We start from the raw sequence: 6,225 nt of genomic DNA, 5'->3' as shown, positions 1-6,225 counted from the left end.
TGCTCCAGTGATAAGGAAAACGCGTGCTCACTTAAATCATCATAATCCAAAAAAAACAAAAACATCTTGCATTTTAAATGTATCTATTTCATGTTAAACTGCTTTGTTAGAGTTTCAAATTGTGTTTTATTTGGTTGTTATAGTAACAGTTTGAAAAATAGAAATTTTTTTAAATTTTAATAATTTTTTTCAAACATTGCTTCTTGTTTACTTTAATTAATATTACCTCTGCCAATACTCCCTTAAATTAGCTGTATTATTAATGTTTTTATTATATTTTGCATGTAAAGTCCTAATAATTTAGTCAATAAGTTGAAAGAAACAAATTAAAATAAGTAACAAACAAACTATTTTGATATTATAACATTGATTTCAATCAAATAACACTTATTTCTAACTATAGAGCCATAAAAAGTGGATATTTAACAAACATGTTTGTTGAGACAGTTGCATGAAAAGTTGCGACATTTGCATAAAATGGTAGTTTAAAGAGAAATTTACTGAGAAACAAATTGACATCAATAAACTAACCGATTACTTTAAAACATCCAAAAGTGTCTTCCTTTGTTAGCGTTAGTTCGAATCAATGCTATGAAAGAGTGACGGCAGTTGAGCTTCCGTGTGCAAAGTTTGCTTTAATTGAAAACTTCAAATTACTTTTATTCCTCCTTTTTAGTCATTTTTTTTAATGATTTATCTAATGCTGCTTTACTTAAATTGATCCTGAGTGTTATTCCAAAGAGCTTGATGGACGCGCTATACGTAAATACTTCTAGATCAGCTTATGACCGAGAACATAATATATTTTTTGTTAAAATAATGATAATATTAATAATAATAAATTAAACTCAACTGGCAACATGGTTGCTGGCAGTGACCCAGAGTCATGTTAGAATCTCTGCAAGAGTGAAAGGGTTCAAATTGCCGACATCATTGACAACAGACGTGTCTGCACACCGGCAGCAGGAAACACTTTCTTCCAAGGCTAACTTCCACGTGCATAGATAATGTGGGAATTTACCACTTGAAATTGTTAATATTAACTTTAACTAACAGACTTTTTACATTTCTTTTGACCTCAACAGTATAAAATAAAAATTTTAAATCTTTTAGTACGAGTTTCTCTTAATAAATTAACCCTTCAAATTTAGTAAAAATATTCTTCAAATTCTTTGATTTCAATCCACTTACGGAAAATTAGGAGTTCTTCTAATGTCAACGGTAACTCGCTAAGCGAAATGCTAAAGAGTTTAATAGTCGCATAGGCACGCAACTTTATTGTTTAGGTTGAGACGGTTGAGAAAGCACACCGAATCTAAATTCATTTGTAAATATTTTTTTGGAATTATAACATTTTATCAGGGTTTTTATTATTATATCAAATATATCATAATCACCCCTTTATCCCCATTAAATATCTTAAATATCAATTGGAGCTTTCATAAACCCAATAATTTCAATTGGAATCTGTTTAATAGGAACTTTTCTGGATTTTGTTTTTTTTATGGTGATTTTAATTTGCTTTAATATATTTTACGAATATTTTTAATTTCAAAAATTTCAGTTTTTTATTAATGTTTTTTTCGCTAATAAGTAGGACTAAGTTAAAAAGTGTATTTTTTCGCTCTTTTCAACGTGTTAACCATGTGCATGAGAAAAAGTTTAGCAAATTAAATTAGCTGTTATTGCTTTAAATTGGCCTTTCGACTCTGTTTTTCTCATGAATTAGTTTCTTGAAAATTCCAATTTTATGGAGTTTCTACCTCTTTGCGAAATACTTTCGTTTTTAAACATGAATATTATTGCTAAAAATGCACTAATCATATCATTTACTTTCTGATTTTCAATTTTTTACTTACCCTATTTTATTCCTTTACATTTATTGCTACTTTTTAATATTCCTTCTTTGCCTTCTGGTGTTACCCTTAGTTATCCTACTAGTTATTGCTACTTTTATCGTTATTAATATTATTACTAAGTATGTATTGGTCAATTATCCTCTGCCTTCCGGTGTTAAAACTTAAAGGATTTTGCCAAATTTAATTATATTTTTTCGCTTATTCAAGATATTTAAATTCGTTTTTACTTGAACCCCGTAAAATTTCGTTAAAAATATTTTTAGTTCATTCGTCTTAAAAAAAAATTCTTATGAAAAATTAATAAAAAGTTTCAAGTAAAACTTCCACGGCCCAAAACTTTACTGTTTTAATGGGAAAATCATATATCAACATATGTTTGTCGTTTAATAAATCAGATAGATTTTTTTAAATATCAAGTAAATAAACATATATTTATAAAAATCTGTAAATATTAAAATAAAGCGAAGAGGATTTAATAATCTTTAAACTTAAAAAAAATTAAACATGTCTGAGAAATTTCAGATTTCATTGAAATAAATCCAAAAACATCTTCAAACCTTTGACTGAAAATTGCGACAAGACAATAAAAAATGCGCATTTCTGAAAATATTTAACATTTCACGTCATGTCATTTATAATCAAAGAAAATGGCTTTTAGTTAACACTATTTTAATTCAAGTTAATCTTTAAAATCCTCAAAAAGCATATAATATTTTCAATTAAAGAACATCAGGAAAGATCAACAGACACACAGACCAGTAATTTATGGGATCACCGCTCATTAAGAGGCATTGCAGTTCACTGATATCATATAAAGAAAATTCGTGGAAATATACAAACATGAAATTTGACTAAGAGATAACAAATTATATAAATTTTCCATGATTTCCTGAAAACATTCGAAATAACAAACTCTTGCACGCGAATTACCATAAATTATGATTATTCGACTTAAACAAACACATCTACATAAAACAAGTCGTCTTATTTGTCAATTAAACAAAAGAGTTTAAAAATGTGTTAATAGTTTTCTCCAATACCTTAAGGCTCAAGCGGTTCTTTGAGACATTTGTCAATCAGATTTCCTCACTGGCGGTCAGTCAATAAAAGTAAAAGTCCTGTTTTAAGCGAAATTGTTATTGCATTATCGTGTATACATTAAAGTGCTACGGAGAAGTACTTATGGACGTACGAAGTAAATAAATAAATTGATGCTCTGAAAGTGTCGCATGTTTGAAGCATATTTTTTGCATGCATTGTTTCTATAAAAAGTAGACCAAAAATTGGCGAAAGTATTAATCACAGTTTCACTAAAAAATTATTTCAGTTTAGGTCTAATTTAAACAATTATTGTATTTGAATTAGTTTATACGGATGGTAAGACAACAGAGGTTTTCAAAAGATCAATTTTAAGTAGTAGGTTTTGATTAAGAAAAAAGAAAAAAATCGCATCTTTTGTCAAGTAGATATAATTAATAAATCACGTTGCCAAATATTTCAGGCAAGATACTAAATTATATTATATAAAACATATATTTACATTGATGCCATTACATTTTTTCACGAAGAAAATAAGCTCAACAACTTCATGACAAGACTTAGTTTAATATTTATTTTTACTCAAACCGGACAATAAGACGTTTTACCGAATGAATAAAAGTTCAAGAAGCTTTATAATTTTAAACAAAGTTTTATGGAAACTCCAAACAGTAATTCTATACTAACAAATACTTGAAAAGGTAAATTTTGACCATGATGAACATTCAGATGACATTGAACTTTCTCTTGTAATAGATAATTTACAAAAATAATAATAGTGGTCCAAAAAGTAATTCACGTGATACAAATAAAAAAAACGAGATACAGTAACTTAGATAATGAGAGAGTTGAAGGAAATACAGTGATAAGAAAATTACCGAAGTGATTTACCAGATGAGAGACATGAAAACGATGAAAATTGCAACTTTGAGGAAAAAAAGACTCGGACAACCGAATAAAAAACGCAAACACAATAAAAGCCGACTATGTAAGGTGACGGCCGGAAACAGATGAAACAGTAATAGAAGAAAAGATAATTAGAAAAAAGTAATAGGAAAGAAAAGGAATCAGATTTACAGTAAATAATGCAGAAAAGGAATAAAAATCGTTCCATATTTTCAAAAAAAGTTACGATAAGCGCTACAAAATTAAAGAGGAAAACCAGAGAACGCATTTTCAGAAAATTCTGAATTTTTCATTTTAGATTTAAGAGCAACAAGAGCGAAAACCGCCAAAAATTACAGTGTAAGCCGAAAAACTACATCCAACAGTTAGTTATATTCGAGTGCAATTCCAGTTTTTCGGAGCAATTCTAGTTCTGTTTGGAGACTTTTAATGAATTAGGACCACGAGTAATTTTATTCCATTAATTAATTACGATTTTACTTTTACAGTTTTTTACACTCGGGGCGATTGGCGATTCGTTCTGATGCATCAATAATTTTTATCGGAATTTTACGTTCTCCGATTGGAGCCAAATAAAAAGGAATGTTTCGGATCCATGACTGATTTAACATATACTTCCTACTACGGTCTTAAAAAACGCATCCACGGGTGCAATCGAAGCATAAACAATTCGACAAACGAGGGAGACGGCAAAATCGAGCTAGAATTTGACGAAAATTGGGTTATTTTGGCATGGAATCCTGGTCGCACCTTTTGTCCAAACTAAAAAAAAACTTTACGCATTCTAAACTAGAAGGTATAGAGGTTGTCAGAAAGTTGACCTAAATATGAAAAACACTTCTAACCAGGTATAAATGTGATCTGAATCTTAAATTTATGAACTATTGTCGCTCAGTTTCAGAATACTCAGGCAAAATTTTGGACAGAAAAGGAATCACATTTACAGCTAAAAATGCAGAAAAGGTATAAAAACCTTTGCATGTTAAAAAAAATGCGTTAAATGCTACAGAGTTAAACAGAGCTGATGAATGTTTTAACGCTTTATAAATTATAGCTTTTATAGAACATGTTTGAATTGTGAATTGGTGTTTGCAGTTTGTGTCAATTTTAAATCTGATGATGGCGCTGTTGCCTCGCCGAAACGTAACCGCCCCTGGACCCAGGAAGAATAAGAATATAATAAAAATTAAAGGGGAAAACCAGACAACGCATTTTCAAAAAATTATCAATTTTTTCTTGGAAGGAAAAGCTGATATGTGTTTTAGAAAGAACTACGGTATCAGAAACAACAATAGCTAAAATGGCAAAAATGACGGTGTAAGCCTAAAAACTGCATTCAGCAGTTATATTCCAGTGCAACTCCAGTTTGTCGGAGAAATTCTCGYTCTTTTTGGAGACTTTTAATGAATAAGAACCAGGAGTTATTTTATTTTATTWATTAATGTCTTAGATTTTACTTTTGTGTTTCCAYCACTAYRCACYGAATTTTAACAAAAAAGTTGGACCTTTATGTGTACAAAGTTGAATTGGCTCAAGAGCTAAAGCGGGAAGATCATGGGCACCATTTTTCTTCGAAAATGCAGTTGGTCAAGCATCAACCGTGAGTGGTGTTCGTTATCGTGAAATGTTAACTAACTTATTTGTGCCAAAATTGCAAAATATGGATCTCAACAGTATGTTGTATCAACAGGACGGTGCAACATGCCATACAGGCAGAGAAACTGTTGAGTTACTACACGAGTAATTTCCTGGTAGTGTAATTTCTCGTTTTGGAGATCGGCATTGGCCGCCCAGATAATGCGATTTAACGCCTTTGGACTTTTGTATCTGGGGGTTTTTAAAGCCACAAGTTTAGGCGAACAAACCAACAACGATTGAAGCCATAAAAGATTAAATTCAACGCTATATCTCTGAAATACTGCAAAATTAATGCGCAACAGTCCTTGAAAATCCTCCTATATACTCCGCTAATTATAATTTTCCCTTGCCTTTCTTTTTCGATTGTGACAATGCACATATATCTATATTATCGTTATTGAGCTCTATTATTATTTCTTGCTCTGTAGTCATTAGTCTTGTGGCATTCCAAGTGGATATTCCTAGGTGTTCTCYTTTCCAAAATCGTCTTTTTCTTAATCTCGCYGGRTCGACWTAAGTTTTTTCCGTCCTCTCCGAGGCTACTCTCTTTGATCTGTTAGCCTTTTTCAGTTTGTTACTCAAGGTAGGTTGCTAGTCTCACCTCAAAACCCTCCTCACTTTATCCGGGCTTAAGACCCTACACAACATGGCTGCTGAGCTACTCAAGTCACCCAACAGACATGCAGGCAGAGGCAATACTTTTTCCATTCCACTTCAAAAAAATGGCAAAAATTGGCCAGGCCGCAACAGATTATTAGGTTGTAAGGAAAACCACTGAGAGTAT

Source organism: Dendroctonus ponderosae, unplaced genomic scaffold (assembly GCF_020466585.1).
Source record: "Dendroctonus ponderosae isolate FM_Combo_2020 unplaced genomic scaffold, Dpon_F_20191213v2 Dpon_F_20191213_8, whole genome shotgun sequence".
In the NCBI taxonomy this organism is placed as follows: Eukaryota; Metazoa; Arthropoda; class Insecta; order Coleoptera; family Curculionidae; genus Dendroctonus; species Dendroctonus ponderosae.
The sequence above is the reverse complement of the archived record's forward strand: the minus strand, read 5'-3'. Positions refer to the sequence as shown.